General features: G+C 39.0%; 1 non-coding gene across 1 annotated transcript; it reads left to right on the top strand.

The window, feature by feature from the left end:
- The first annotated feature begins 1069 nt into the window (after nucleotides 1–1069).
- On the top strand, nucleotides 1070–1172 carry LOC129030922 (U6 spliceosomal RNA). Its single transcript, XR_008500820.1, has one exon. It is a non-coding gene; the product is annotated as a U6 spliceosomal RNA (small nuclear RNA).
- The last annotated feature ends 15503 nt before the right edge of the window (nucleotides 1173–16675 follow it).

Raw genomic sequence — 16675 nt, 5'->3', positions numbered from 1 at the left:
TTCAAAGGGTAATATCAGCAGGAATAACGGAGTAATGATGTCCAATAATTTATTCCTTTATACAAGCAATGAAAACACTGACAAAAAAAAGTGAAATAAATATTTTCAGTACTCTGAAAATTAACCAAACTCAAGAAGTATTTATTCAATAAAAGTATTGTGGTAAGACTGTGGTAATAACAGGAAACTGCGGCACTTCAACTGCCCATTTTTCTATTGTTTTCTCTCTCTAGATCTATAGAACCTTTGAAAACAAAAGTCCTCACAATCAATTTAGGCATCAAAACCAGCAGCTGCATAGCCATTGGGAGGGGCAGACAAATTTTGGGTTTGGACTTCCTCAAAAGTCCTATAGCCACAGAATTGTCATTATCTGACTATCTGGAAGTTCCCTGGAAACCCCAACTTGCTTGGCTTTTCCTTATTATTATTATTATTATTATTATTTTTATACTGAGAGTTCACACTCTAAAAACAGCTTTTTCTCCATGGTATTTGTTGGAAACAATTAGTGGTAACTGTTTAACATTGCAACTGCTTGAGGTGGGAAAACAGCTGAGATAAACAAGAAGCTGACCAGGAAAAGAACTACAAGGGGAAAAAACTAGGAAAAGAGTTGTTCATAGGAGACTTTTTAAAGTTGAAATATTCCTGGGAATCTAGAATGCCACATACATGTAGCTAGGAAATGCCCAGGAAATACTTGAGAAGGCTCTACTCTTTCAACTTTAGCCAACTTTGAGGATCTCCCCAAGCAGGAATAAAAGGAAGGCAGAGTTGCAAACTCCTTGCAAAGCATTGAAGGCATACCACAACACACGCAAAACCGCCTTTGAGAAGGCAGGGAAAATTATTAGTTCAACGCATTTAAGAAAATCTTAGTTTAATCATCAACTGGCCAATAAGCTTAACTGTCCACACAGGACAAAGAAAAGAGATAACACAGAAGTCATGGAAAGTAATTAAACAAACAGCCACAAAAATAACAAACAGCAACAGCAACAACCCTGGGAAAAGTGTAAGGAAATCTGATTTCCAAAGTTGCCACATTATTTAACTACAATATTTAGTGCTTGTTTTGGCAGCACATACACTAAAATCAGAATAATACAGAGAAGATTAGCATGGCCCCCACACAAAGATGACATATAAATTGGATTTTATAAATGTATGTGCTAATTTGATTGTGATAATCATTACACAATGTATGCATATATCAAATCATCACATTGTGCACATTGAATATGTGCAGTCTTTATTTTTAAATTAAATATTTAAAAATAAAGAAATAAAATAAATATATACAAAATATTGAAAATTGTAAGAGATGCAAAATTTTGAGAAAGTATGGCCCATACACAGTAAAAATGCCAGTCAATGTGAAACCCAGAAGTTGTCCTTACTGGAAAGACTTTAAACAGACTTTAAATCAGCTATTTAAAATATGTTCAAAGAGCTGAAGAAAACCATGTCTAAATAACTAAAGGAAAATACAAGAATGAAGTATCACTAAACAGAGAATATAAATCAAAAACTGAAAATTATAAAAAAGGAACCAAAAGATAAATTATTGGTTTAATTATCAATAGATCAATATTTATAATAAAAAAATAAAAGCTACTTCGGGAGAATGTGACCATAGATAAATATTAATAATTTATCAATAGATAAATTATTGAACTGAAAACTACAATAACTCTCCTGTTTATATTAAAAATAAAAAGCTCAGAGCCAGGCAATCCAGGACTGGTTTATTCCTGCATGATTTTATCTGTCATCACCTGGGACCCCTGGAAAGAGAAGTCTGAAACAAAGGCTAATACGTAGGATGTTTATTTGTGAGCAGGAATGGCAGATGGAGGGAGTATATTTGCAGAGAAGGGAATGACAACACTGGACAATGTTGCTTTATTTATATAAAATCACTATGGATCACCTGTTGGAATGTTCCATGGGATGCCAGATAAGCCTTTTGAAATATCTATCAGGGCTCTTTGACAGAGAGAAAGAAAAAGGAAAGCATGGATCTATTGGCTACATCAGCCATTGAAAAGGGTATTTTTTATTCCCAACATGTGTTAACTCTTTTCCTACACTACTACTAACGCTTATCGGTTGCAATTCCTTAAGAGCTGAATAAGTTCCTATTAGTTTCCTATATGAAGGTAAAATGATTAGAGATTCTGTAGATCAGGAAGGGAGAGGTGTGTGGCAGGCAGGCTTCACCAGGTTGTTTTGTTGTACCTGAGCAAAATTAGTCATCTAGCAATGGCTGGAATAATAGAAGAATGCATGGAGGTGTTTAACAGAGCACTGACGTCATAGATTCCTTCCATCTTTTTCTCTTCCATGCTTACTGTGTAGCTTCCATTGTCTAGATCTCCTTGGAGTCAGAAGGTCCAGCATGTTGCAAAAACCGTAGGCTAATAAAAGCAAGAAGGGGAAAGGGAGGCTGGGTGATGCAGTTTTCCAGCTTGGCACATCCAGTAATGCAGAGCTTGTGTTTGTAAGAGGAGGAAAAGGAGGAGAATGGAAATTGGCAATCTCTATCACAACTCTTAGGGAAATTTTGAAATAGGGACAGGAAATCTTTGTCCCTTCACCCTTCATTTTAAAACTTATTTTATCTATGGTCGTATTCTCCCAAAGTAACTTTATTTCTTACCCTCACCTCTTACAAATCCAAAATGGTCAGAACTTACCTCAAGATTGTTGACCTGCCTGGTTTCCCCTTCAATCTTATCCAAGTGGCATTCATTTTAATAACAAGTTAAACTCATTATGTGAATTGCACAATTCTATTAGAATATTGTGATCCCACGTAAATGCTATTAGTTCCACAAATGAGCTACTCTATGTGAAACTGCTTAGAAAACTATAAAGCGCTTTACGAATGGAAGAAAAATTATAATGTCCAAGAGAGAAAAACATTATACTAAACTGGAATCATAAAATGTGAAAGTACCCACTGATGCAGTTCCAATTCGCAACTTCACCCTTTTTTGTGTGAAAAGGTAAAGGAAAGCAAAGTGTGTTCTTTGTAAATCCCATTTCTATGACTAATGTTCTTCTACAGCTAACATGTAATTTTCTTTCTCTGATTTGTTTTCTCATCTTACCCGACATATTTTCTATCCCTTCTGTCTTCTTAAAAGTGCCACTTTGTTGAGGGGGGAGGTTAGGTTTTGCAAGAAGTTTTAAAATATGCTGTTAATGAATGAATGGACAACTAATTACTTGTTAAACGCATTAACACAAATCTGGGTCTGAAATTGCTTTGGAATTAATTTGGGACATATGTGCACATCCTTGCTTATATTTGCAGGGGGCATGGTACATGGATTTGCATTTGTATATGAGAAAGTCTTTTCCTTTTTTACACAAACCTGGCTACAAGGAAGAAAACTCATTATCAGGTTTATCTTACTTTTCAAACTCTATTACTAAAAAAAGATAAATTCCTGAATTATGCTCCTCATACATTGATTTCATTCTCTTTCAACTTGTTCTCTCTCTGCTGCCCACACACATACATACACACCCCAAATGTAGTCTGTATACATAGGTAGGAGGATTATAAATAAACTGCACACCAAGTGAACAAATGCTGCTTCTATTCAATGGATCACAATAGTAATTATTACCTAGATCGAGTTGATTTCTAAAAAAAAAAATAATAAAAAATAAAAACTTTTATTTCTGTTTTCCTAAATTTCATTCCTTCCTATTAAATACTGAGGACTACCAGTTATTATATTCTTATTATAGAGACAGAATTTTCACTTCAGTTCAAACATGAGCTCTGGTATAAACTGCTTTTTAATAGCAATGATGATTTTAAGTGTCCACCTATAGATATTTTGAATATGCAGCTATTTCCTCTGATGGAAATTAGCCAGCAACAGGGTTTCATTAGCATTCACATTTGCAGATAAGTATTATATTTTCCTAGACATTTTTTAAAACTTAGCTCTTGGATGATGGCACTGCCAAAAATATACGGCCAATTTATACATCAGACAGGATCAGAGACAGATTATTCCTTAACTTGGCACAGAAGCACTTGCTTCTCTGAAAACTAGGGCTTCCCTCTTTGGGGAGACACTTCCTAGAATATAAAATCAGTCTTACTGTTAGGCAAAACTTCCAACTCATTCTAGGAAAATGTCTTGCCTGTTTGCTACATCTGGTCTTCAGTAGCTGTATCAGTCATAATCACATGATCCTAAGCCCCTCAACCCTTGCATTGCAAATATATGTGTTTCAAGTGGGTTTGTCTTCCCTGATTCATACTTATCTTCTATAATTTAGGGGAAAAACTCAAACACCATTCCACAGCTTGTCCATTTCCTCACTGAAACCTAGACTAGTCCATGTTATGGTCTGAATTGTGTCCCTTGGAAGATTGATATCTGGAAGCCCTAAGCCTCAATGTGACTATATTTGGAGATAGGACATTTAAAGAGGTAAGTAAGGCTAATTGATGTCTTGAGGGTGAGGCCCTAGTCCAACATGACTGATGTTTTTATAAGAAGAGGGAGAAACACCAAGGAGGAACATGCACAGAGAATCAGCCATCTGCAAGCCAAGGAGAGAGCCCTCAGGAGACCCCTGCCAGCTCCTTGATCTTGGACTTGCAGCCTCTCGAAGTATGAGAGGGTAAATTTCTGTTGTTTAAGCTACCTGTTCTGTGGTATTTTATTACCACAGAAGCCCTAGCTGACTAATAAGGTCCATTTTACAATTTTGCAATTAGATTAGAGGGTGTAAAAACCCCATCAAGATCTCGGCTGCCATTAGGAATGTAAGGACACTGTTATTAAATGATTCCCTCAACCTTCCTTTCTGTTATCATTCTTAATGTGTGTGTCCAACATCTCTTCTCCACCTTCCTGGTAGCAGCTATCAGCTATCTGGCCTTGGGGGTAACACTGAATCCAGAATAAGCTAATTGCCTCACACTTTACCATAGCTTGTGATCATTCTGGGAATAAGCCCAGGACCCACAAGGAACCATTCATAGCCCTTTCATATTTTTCCTAAACTGAACTAAAAACCACAACAACAACAAAAGGAACTATTTCAGATATGGTTATGAGGTTGAAAGGATGTGAGGCTGCAGTTGGAGAAACCCTCTTTGTGGGAGGAAGGAATGAACCTACCAGCAGAAAGAGGCACACGTAAGAAACAGGAGAAAAGGAGGCGAAAGAGAGATAGAGAGAGAAAAAGAGGTGTCAACATAGAGTTCTCAGCAACCAGGCATCCTGACTGTATCATCTCCTTCTACTCTTTATTATTTATTTATGTATTTATTATTCATCCACTCTCCTTTTCTGCCTAAGTTACATTGTTTCTCTTACATTGGAATTCAGAGAGTCTTTCTAGTTCATGATTATAAAGAATATGAAAATTATTCTTCCTCAGCTTTTTTTTCATTGATGATCTGCCTTCTGACCTCCAACTCCTCTCCCCTTCCTAATTCACCACCCTTTTGGGGTCTCACCAGGAATAAAATGCGGAAAATCAGAAAGAATAAAGTCAGCGAAAAAGCAGGGAATCAAATGAATTTCTCCTTACAGTTTACAGCTCTGAAGTAATTTAAGTAAGTCCATTCAGAAGTGAGAAATTAAAATTAAAAATCAAAGAACTAGGGCATCTTGCCCACCCAGCCAATTCATAGTTCCTGAGCTCAAGCTTGATAGAGAATGCCTCAGGGCGTCCCTCCACAGCACTTCAACCTAAGAGATTTATTCATATTCTTTTTTAGCTGCTTTTTAGCATCCTCACTTTATTCATCTAGTTTCCAGTATCCACACAGCAGCTGAGGGTTGCATAGGCCCCCACAGTGGCACCCTGCTTGTCTCAGGCAACTCACTTTCCACCAAATCCTTATCTCTATCCTTCCTCTTCACCCCCTTGCACCACAAAGTCTTGAAATTTGATCTTTTTGTATGGCTCCTTCAATTAAAACATAGCAGTTTTGTAGCCTATTCCTCTAGGAGTCTGCTCAGTGGCCAGCTAGTTCTAATTTGGTCAAGTGTAGCTGAGATGTCACTAGTTGATAATGGATTAATATTTTACTCTCCCAGAGAACATTTACATTTTTACAGTGGCCTTAAGCTAAAGGAGTTAGTTACATAAGGATTTCTGGCAGTAGGAGGAGTATAACAGATATTTGGGGAATAGGAATGTTTTAGCACCCCTCAATTCACATGTGCACACTGGTGGGCCTGCCCATCTGGTTGGGCCTGTCCTCTGGGATAACTCCATGCCCACCACCAAAGAGCGTTCCTGTCTGCAGAAACTATTTGCCTTCTACTCTGAGTGACTTTCCCTTTTCTCCCTCTGGCTGACACCATTGTTCACTTCTTCTTGCTCCATTATTGCCTTTATCGGTGTCTATAATTTTATTAACTCAGTAAATTTAGGTGCTCTTAAAGAGCACATCAAAAGTTCAAGCCATGCCACACAGCCCTAGAAACAGTTCTGAAACAGAAATGATAAATCCAAAGTTATTTCAGGGAAGGACTAGAAAATGTCATTAGCATGGTCCTGGTCATTTTATTGGCTTTAATTGAATAGGTCCCTCAGAATCCATGGTTTTATTGGGACCAAAGACAATATAGGGATGTAAATGGCAGGAATGGGGTTCACAAGGAAGGCACCATGGGCAATTATGTTAAAAATGCTGGTGCTGCAATTTAAGAAGGGCCTTGAGAAAAAAAATGGCGTTTTTAAGAGGGACTGGCAAAAGGTAAGAAAACTCTGCCCCACAAACATCAGAAGAACTGCAGTGAAGCAAGAGGATGGGGATATTACAGCTGTTCTCAAGTTTTGGAGGCACATTATCTAGGAGCAACAGTGGAGTGATTCTGGATTGCTTCGCAAGACAAAGGTGCAATCAATGGGCATATATTAGAAACAGGCAGATTGTATCTCATTTTAAGGGAAATTTTCTAACAAGCAGTTGTCTTGCAGTGGAATGAGCTGCCTTCCAAAATCATTACTGATAATATTTAAAAAGGATCTAAAGGGTCATTCACCAGGGCCTTGTAGAACAGCTTCCTGCACTTATAGACTAGACAATCTCTGAGGCTCTTTAAATACTATGATGCTGCCTTTCTGTAAAACCCTCAACACTAGATTAGCTGGCTGACCCACCCGAGTGACAACAGGATTTTGTGTGAGCCTTGGGAACAAGGACAGGAGGCAAGTAACAGCAAAAACGAGTCAGAGGAAGCAACACTTCCAACCTGTCACCTGTTGGCAGTTGTAGTCCTTGACTGTCTTTAGCCTGTTGGCTACTCACCTCCCCATCTATTCTCTAAATGAAGTACTCCAGCAATTGAGCTTGATTCAACAAGCATGGATGCTGTGCTGCTATAAATCATCGGTCCCTTCCTCCCTGAGCCCTTCAGTGGTAGGAGTAATTGGTTAATTGCCAGAGTTGTTAACAAGAATTAAGAATTCAGGGGAATTGGCTAAGAATGCAGATCTGTTGCAATATGGTTAGAACAAATGTGTTTGAAATATGCACACCTAAGTCAAAACAAATAGGTCTTGGGTCCTTTTTAACAATGTCTGAGACTGGCTAGGTCAGTGTTCCCTTTTTTTAACGGTCTGCCATGGTTTTTTTTTTTTTCTTTTTTAAAGGAACATGGTTTCTTTCACTGAATCTTCCAGTTGCCAAGTCCTAAGAAACTTTGTATTCTCTCCCTCTGCACTCAATACTCACAGAGGCATCTCTCCACGCATAACCCTCTCTGCACATCCCACTTTTCTTTTGAAACAATCATCCCTTCTCACATGTTGTGATTTGTTCTGTCAAGTGAATGGATGAAGAATTTTCATAAAGGATGAGACAAATCCTAACACACCACTGTCCATAACAGCACAAGCCCGAAGATTTGTGCCCACAGGGATACAAGTTTGCAGATATTATAGCAGTTCCATTCTGGGTGGGACTCCCGGGCATTGCTGAGTTCCCTGCAGGTAATCAAATGTTTTCAGCAACAGTAAATCAGACACTGGCCATCCTTATGTTTTTTCAAAATATTCCCTTCATTTCATTTTCCTTGATAACATTATAAAACATGGAGAACAGCTACTATAATGACTTCTGTTTCCAAGATGAGTCAGTTGAGACAGAGCGGTTGTTATAAAGCCATGACTTAATCCTTAGATTTTCTATTTCCCATATCCTATCTTTATTCTTTCGATATCTTACTTTCACCAATAGTTTAACTTCTCTGCTTCAAAAGTCTGAAGTACCTATTGTTTCATAATCTTGAAGTTTCTTCAGAATTGTTCATAGGATAGAACCTAGAAATGAATAATTGGATTCAATTGCGTATACTTTAAGGTGAAAGTGTGTGTGTGTGTGTGTTTCTCGGAAGAATTGTGGAACATGGGGTGTGGCGCAATTTGGAGCCAGTCCAGTACATATTTGTAGAGTAGAAATAAAAACCTAGCCCCAGCTACTTGGGAGGCTGAGGCAGGAGAACGGCGTGAACCCGAGAGATGGAGCTTGCAGTGTGCTGAGATCGCGCCACTGCACTCCAGCCTGGGTGACAGAGCGAGACTCCATCTCAAAAAAAGAAAAGAAAAGAAAAGAAAAGAAAAAGAAAAACCAAGTCCGTGAGAAGCAAGAAACACGGATTTACAAGGATTGATAGTTTTCACTCTTCCAAATGGTCAAAGTTAGGGGGCATATATTTGAGTCATCATAAAACCAAGGCCTGATATGTCCATAAAAGATCTTTGAAGAGAATTTGATGAAAGTAAAATAATGTATCCTAAAAGCTGTTGAAATTCCAGTGAGTTGAAACATATACAGAGGTCCTACCCATGAAAACTGAGGTGTCATGGCCTACTCAAGTAGCAGACCAGGAACAGAAAATACAGCCAAGAGACTGACAATCATTACATAGCGTAATTACCCCGCAGTGTTCTCATAAGTTGCCATATACATCTCCTGTGTTGTACAACATGAAGAAGCTAAAACCCTGGCAGAATAAACTGATTAATAAGAGAATCTCAAGTAAAGATGACTTAGTGTTTTCTCAGCTGCTGAAGATCATTATTACTTCATACACTAAAGTTGAGGCAATCCTATGTCCAGAATTCCAAGATTGTCTAGGTTTCATGAGATTTTTAAAGGTATCTGTTAAATATCAAGCCAATTATGAAACATTTTGTAACCATGTGTCTTAGACTCCTCAGGCTGCTGTGACAAAATACCACAGATTAGGTGCCTTAAACAACAGAAATGTATGTCTCACAATTCTGGAGGCTGGTAAGATGGAGCTCAGGGCGCCAACATATTTGGGTTCCCACGAGGGCCTCTTGCCAGTTTGGAGATGGCCAGCTTCTTGCTCTGTCTTCATTTAGTGGAAAAAGAGACAGGCAAGCTTGTGTCTCTTCTTAATAAGTCATGAATCTCATTTATGAGAGCTCCACCCTAAAGATCTAATTACTTCCCAAAGGCCCAATCTCCAAATATCATCACATGGAGGATTAGGGTTTCAACATGGGAACTTTGGGAGAACACAAATATTCAATCCACAGTACTGTGAAAATCTCAAAAAATCACTTTTCAAATTATAATAAAAAAATCCTTTTTATAAAGGATTTTCTTTTATAATGAAAGAAAAGTCAGACCACATGCTATTTTGGCTCAGCTAATATTTTAATCTGAATAAGAAGACTATCAGATCTTTTTTAAAAAGTTTCCAAGATCTGGAGTTAAGGAGATCAGAGAGAAGAAATCAGATTTTGCATGTTCCCAGCAAGACCCAGTGGGAGGAAAGAAAAATGGGACACTCAAATAAGATTCCGCCAAGTGCAGTGAATTCTGAGCTCCACATAGTGTGGCAAGCCATATCAGGAAGAGCTAGTTCTGCCACAGAGCACGTCTAAGAGAGGAAACCCCAGCCTAGCACTGGGCTGTGCTTCAGGTATGGTGGCGCTGTATCCAGCCAGCCTTCATGATACTTGTGTCCAAGTTTTGTGGAGAGCTTGGAGGATATAAGTTATTATTGGATAAGTGATTTTCCTAAATACTGTAAGTCTTTGGGCACAGCCAACAGTGCTTGAAGCCCCTTCTAATAGAAAATAACACCAACATAAAGGAGGCCTTTTTTGCCACTTTCCCACAAACCAGATCGGCAACCTGGGCCTCTCTGGGCTCCAGAGTCTCCCCTACTGCAGGGAACAGCAGAGTGCCAGGGCATAGAGGGCATAGCACTGTCCAGTGGAAACCTAGGTTGAACTGAGAGATTCAGGCAGTGGCAGCCTCCACTAGACATGGACTTCTTGGTGGAAACTCTCATCAATACTGGCTGCATGAGGAGCTGTGCCTCCTAGGAGTAGACAACCTATGAACCAGAGCCAGGGCAATAGTGACGCATGGCAGACACTAGTGAGCAAAGGAGAAATGTAGGTGACAACTTTCAGGCTCAATAAAAGCTTGTGATTGAACTGATTCATCAAAAGACCTCTTCACATTATGTCAGTGCTAAATATTTAATAAAATATTAGCCTTCCCATAAGAGTGTCTGAAGATAACTTTTAGGAATAGATTCATGGCTACAGATATACTTCTGGCACTTGATCAGGACTGTTAAAAATCAACAAAATCAGCAGGCCGTGGTGGTTGCCACCTGTAGTCCTAGCACTTTGGGAATCCAAGGTAGGAAAATCACTTGAGGCCAGGAGTTTGAGACCAGCCTGGGCAACATAGCAAGACCCCATCTCTACACAATGGCATGTGCCTATAGTCCCAGCTACTTAGGAGGCTAAGGTGGGAGGACTGCTTCAATCCAAGAGGTCAAGGCTGTAGTGAGTTATTATTGCACTACTGTACTCCAGCCTGAACAATAGAGTGAGACCTAGTCTCCTGAAAACACAAACAAACAAAAAAACCTAGCAAAATCCTCAATTGTCCATTGGAAAGGAAGCAGAAGTATGAACAATAAAGCACTTAAGTGTGAGAAACATCAGAGAAGAAAATGCTCACTTCAGAACCACTCTAACTTCACTGTAGTTAGTGACTCTATTATTGGAGAATCAGTTTTCTGTTTACACAGATCTCCAATCGGCTTGTCATTTCTTTGCAGCTTCTTTCTGCTAGAAGGCCATGTTCCCTAAAGGATGCTTAGAGTTTGCTAGAAGGCTGTGTGCTAGGCCATCCTATTTACATATTCACCCTCATAATCATTCTCCTCCATCGAATTCAGAGTAAGATTACAGACCCCAATCCCAACAGGTTTTATACCTGCTTTCTGTGTTTTCCTGAGTTTTTAACTTCTTTGATACTTTGGAGTTTTTAAAGAAATAGTCTCTTAATTTCCCATTTCCATTTCCAGGTATAACTAGTTGGATTGTCATCTCTCTGAAGATGTTGGGAGACTTTTCTAAATTGGTTCCATTGTAGGTATTTCATCACATTCAATTCAAGAATTTGCTTGGCCAGTGCAGTTAGTGAGTTGCTGTTGCACCAGGAAGAAGTGAAGAAAGTAAGTACCGTGGCTCTGGGAACTGCTACACTAGCAATGAGCAAGTCTCTCTGGGCTAGACGTAGGGCCCAGCAGCAATGAGAGAGAATCTTAGGGGGTCGGTTTTAGAGAGTTTCGATCACACTTAGTTGAGTTTCAATTCTCACTCTGTAAGTAAAGAACCAAGTTTTCTCCCAGTGCTCAGATTCTTGGCCTCCCACATGGAAACGGAATCACAAAGACATGTGTGTGTGTATGCATATAGACGTATGCTTGTATTCCAAACTCAAGAGAGAGAAAAAACTTCCCCAGATTTTTCAATTCCTATAAGAATTATAGTTTACTATTTCTGGATTTGGATCATTGAGTTCCCTGGATTATTAAACATAGCAAAAAGCCATCTGCAATGAATCGGGCTTGCTCCTCTAATTGAGTCATGCTGTGAAGCCCTTTACTGTTTCCCTCACTTCATTGCTGCATATTTTTTCAAGAATGATAGGAAATACATTTTTACTACTAATGCCACCTGCAGGTTAAAGAGAAACTGTCGCAAGATTCCAGAAACCCTGAAATCCTCACAGCACACTGTAATAAGTCCCTCTAAAATATTTCCCAAACCTTGCCAATCATCAGGAACATAGTCTTATTTCATTGACAATGTTCTTGATCAGAAATATGTTTTTGCAACCATCATTGCAGCCAGCCTTTCCTCCTTACTCAACACTCAGGCCGGCTGACACTTACATCTAAGAACAAGTAAGGAGTCATTTTCTAGATATAATTGCTTTAGCCTACTTCATGCCACAGCATCTCTGTGCCCTTGTAAAGGGCCTCATGTCACAGGTAAAGGTGGTATGAGAGTTATCCTCAATCAATTAGTTTCCACGTGAATTATTTCCTGGGTCAATCATTCCATGCACGTGCTGTTACCTGGGTTCACTCTGCTAAGTGAATTAGTACACGTTGTGCCATCTACATGTCTAATTTTCTCAGTGAGGTAAGGTTTCTTAAGGAGAGATATTGTTTTCCACTCTAATTAGTTTCTTTTTATTATGACAGACATTACCGTTACTACATTATGATTATTAGTCATAGTAGATAAGCTTTGCTATCAGTTCATTATAAATTATGCTTCAGCTTCTAGCCACTGTGATGTTATATTCGCAATTATCTGAAGAGCAGAAATCTAAGAGGAAGTGAAGGATGTGCCTGTCAATGTTTTTTCAGACATACCAGGTTCGTTGATGTTGTCAAACAGGACTTCAGCTCACCATGATGCCACCACCAGGTAGAAGCAACTTGCAATGTGTGCACCACTTCTGTCATGATGTCACATGGAATATGATGATGTAATGTGGTGACAGGGACAGCAGGAATAATGTGAGGAAATTCTTCTTGATCAAAAGAGGCAGCTTATAACAACTTCACACCTACTCTTCTTCTTAATAAAATTATTATACCAGAGCCCCAAGATGACTTTAGTGCACCTGACAGGCTGCCCCAAAAAGACCCAAAAAGTTCCCTAATGTGAGGCCACTTTTATTTCTAGGAATAATAATTGAAGGACAAACAAGAGATGACTGAGAAAATCCTGCCCCTTCTAGAAGGACTTGGATAATATTAATAGAAAACTCTCCCCATAGCTGAGAAACAATGTAGGAGAGAAGCATGGTGTTTTCCGTTTTCATTCCCTTTGGCTGAATTTACAGAAGAGCCCTTACTCCTAATCTCAGAGACTTAAGAAGCTAAAAAGGATTTCCCAAAAGTTGGAGCATGTTCCTAGCTGCCAAAAGCTTTTAAGAGTTGATTCCCAACATTTAAGCAAAGTGCTGTGGAAGCCTCATTCAGTCCCTTGGTGCTATCAGGGGACAACACACCAAAGTGTCCAGACCTCACCGGGAATAGGAACAAGGTACAGAGATACACCAGAGAGTCCAAAGTTTACCAGAAATTTCACCTTACTCTTCCCTGGGAAACAATCATCTCTCTACATCGCAGTGCTGTTGGCATTCCAGACTTCGCTGTCGAGGGCTGCCCTGTTCCTTATGGGATGTTTAACAACATCCATGGGCTCCGTCCTCTCAATGCTAGTAGCATTTTCCCAGTTGGAACAACCAAAAATAAATGTCTCTAGACATTATCAAATATATTCTAGAGTGGGGGAAGTGTTAACCTTGCCCCCAACTGAGAACCTCTACTCTAAACTATGAGCTCTTTGAGTATAGGGACCATATCTGATTCTTCTTTATAAACCAGCCTAGCCCCGGGAAAATGCCAGACATAGAGTAAATGTTCAATGAAGTTTGACTGCAATTATGCAAGAGCAAAAAAGTGAACACAGCTGTGGTTGGAAAGGACTTCTTTTGCTCTTCATCTGAAAGGAGCAAATGATGCTATTCAACCCTTCTGGCCACTTTTATAGAAAGACCAATGTGAAAGATCTCACCTGTTTAAATTAGAACACCACTGTCTGTCCATGAAAAGTCAGCTCAATAAAGACAGAGTAGGGGGTGCCTGGACAGAAGGAAGGAAAAAATGCACATAGACAATTTAATAGTGGGGAAGTTAAAAAAAAATCTTTGCCAAGTAATGAAATTATTAATTACAATTCATGTCAGTTTTTGCAACAGCCATGTGAATAGATGGACAGACTGTTGAGCAGTATTTCTGGAAGGAATTGTACATTTAAAAAACGAGGCATTACTGGAGAGATATTGTGTGTGGGAGAATTTGCAGGAGCATACACCCCTGTAAGTTCATGGGGTGTTAACAGGAAAGCCTTGGCACCTTTAGGCCAGATGTAGCTTGCACATCAAAAGGGCATTGCATGCACCCATGTCATTGTCCTCCAAAAGATCAAACTCTCATTATGCGCCTGATGCAGTATCTTCTATTTGAGGCAGTTTACATATTTTTCTCTTTAAAAATAGAGGCAGCTACTTCCTTCTTTCCACAAATGCTCTTATCAATTTTGAATTACAGAGATCTATTTTGAGATGAACACATTGAACAAAACCTTCATCCGTGTGTGCGTGTGTCTGTGTATGTGTGTTTTTATTTCCCAACATGGCGGTAGGAGCTTATGCCCGCTATCTGCATAAGTCTTTTGTGTATTGCTAATGGAGTGCTGGAATTGTAGCAGCCCTGAGCAGGGAATACATGTGAGCAACAATATGCTGAGAGACCCCTCGGTGGAATCTAATCTGTTCCAGCTCATGCACTCCTCAGAAACTATTTAACTTTCATTAAACTGTGTTTGATATCAGCTAAATAGGATGCATACGGCTCCAATATATCTCATATGGTTGCATTCATTCGATCACAGCAGTGCTTTTTTCTTATATTTCCCCCCACTTGTGTCAGTACCCAGTATAGCTGGGTAAATAGGAGACCTTTGAAGATGTAGTTAGTACTCAGATTTCTTTATTCTTTTGTGCTGGTTTCTTAGTGTTGAAACAGTGATTCATGTATGTCGCAGACAGCCTCCATTAATTTTATGTAATGTAGCTTTTATCTCGTAGCTGGGACAACTATCTTCAGCATTCTGTCGCTCTAGCATCCCCTGCTCTGGCCACAGCCGCCTTTGCATCTCCTAGTTTCCCTCCAGGTCCCCACCACTCTCCATAATTCCTCTTTCTTCACGGAAAATATGTTCATTTCCAGCCGCTGTATTTTTCTGGTTGTTGTACCATAAGAACAAGTAAATGAACAGGTTATGATGAGAAGGAGAAAAAAAATGAGGGGTGGGATTTTTAGTCTGGATAAACCTTTATATCTGAAGGGGAAAAAAAGAAAAGCTCCTGGGATGAAAACATCCATCTGGGCAGGAGAACAGTTTTGTACCCCCACCCCGCTACACACACACACACACACAAACACACACACGCACACACTCTATTCAAAGGACACTAATTTGATTATGAATACAGCACAGTAGGAGCATGCAGTTTCCCAGTTTCTGGGGAGGAAAGGGCTAGTGGATTTACAAATCTAGAGCTGTTAAAAAGTTTTAACGATCAAATATACATAAAACACACACACACAAAGTGGGAGAAAGGACTGGGCCTATTACCAATATGATATCAGCTAAATAAACGTCATTACTTTCAAAACTTATTTTCTCCTTAATATTGAGAAAGTGTTCGGAATTTCACCTTTAAACAGATTAAGGGGACATGGATGTGATTTTTCTATGTTATCCTCACTGATTTTTTTTATTATGTTTTAATAAGTCCAAAGGAATAATCACAATTTTTTTAGATCACTTAAGAGAAACAACATGGGGTCCTTTGGTACAGGGAACCCAATTATTTCGGATATTATTTTGTGAACCTTTTTCATTTTATTAGTATACCAGAGGGTTTTCACATTCTCAAGGAGAATCCAGCTATTATTGCTTTTTTGGAAGAAATGTCTCACTGGGACAATTAATTTATACATTAACACCAGTCACAGTTGTGTTGTATATTATTAAAATTATAAAGGGAAAAGGGCCACATTTAATCATTCAGTTCAGAAAGGGGTCATTTATACGTGCATGTGTATAGAGAATAAGCCACTCCATGAGTAGCCCTCACAATGTAAGAAGTCTGCAAAGCTCTGTGCTGGGTATGCTCTCTCCAGAAACACTAATGGTTTACAGAAAAGAAAAACGAAGCTGAGAAAGGTGAATACATAGGCAGTCTTGGAGCCTGCCTGTGTCTGTCTCCACTACACTTGAGGAATGTTATCCGTTTAACTTTGTTGATGAGCACATGTAATTAAGACGCTGTGCTTTAATGTTTGATGGTGGGACTTGAAAGGGTGATTTAAAAAAATTATTTAGATAAGCATATTGACATTTTGGTATATATTATTAATCTTATTAATAGTATTAACAAAGGCTAATTGAAAATGCATCATCTATAATTATATTAGTCTTCATTTTAGTACATTTTTGTCAGAGTAAACTAGAAAGGAGTAATTAATGTGCCACTGTTATTTACCCCTGTTTGTATTAAAGCTGGTGTTACACAGTGTTAGAGATGAATATAGCCTGATTTCACTGAATACCAAGGAGCAAGCATTCAGAAGCAGTAAAATAAGCAGCTGTGTTTTCTTGTACCAGGAACCTAAAAATAAAAATTGACTTCAGGATTGCATGATAGGTGTGCAGGAGCTGGAGAGAGAAGGTTTCCAGC

This window comes from Pongo pygmaeus, chromosome 12 (assembly GCF_028885625.2).
Source record: "Pongo pygmaeus isolate AG05252 chromosome 12, NHGRI_mPonPyg2-v2.0_pri, whole genome shotgun sequence".
Classification (NCBI taxonomy): Eukaryota; Metazoa; Chordata; class Mammalia; order Primates; family Hominidae; genus Pongo; species Pongo pygmaeus.
This window is presented reverse-complemented; position numbering and strand designations above follow the sequence as displayed.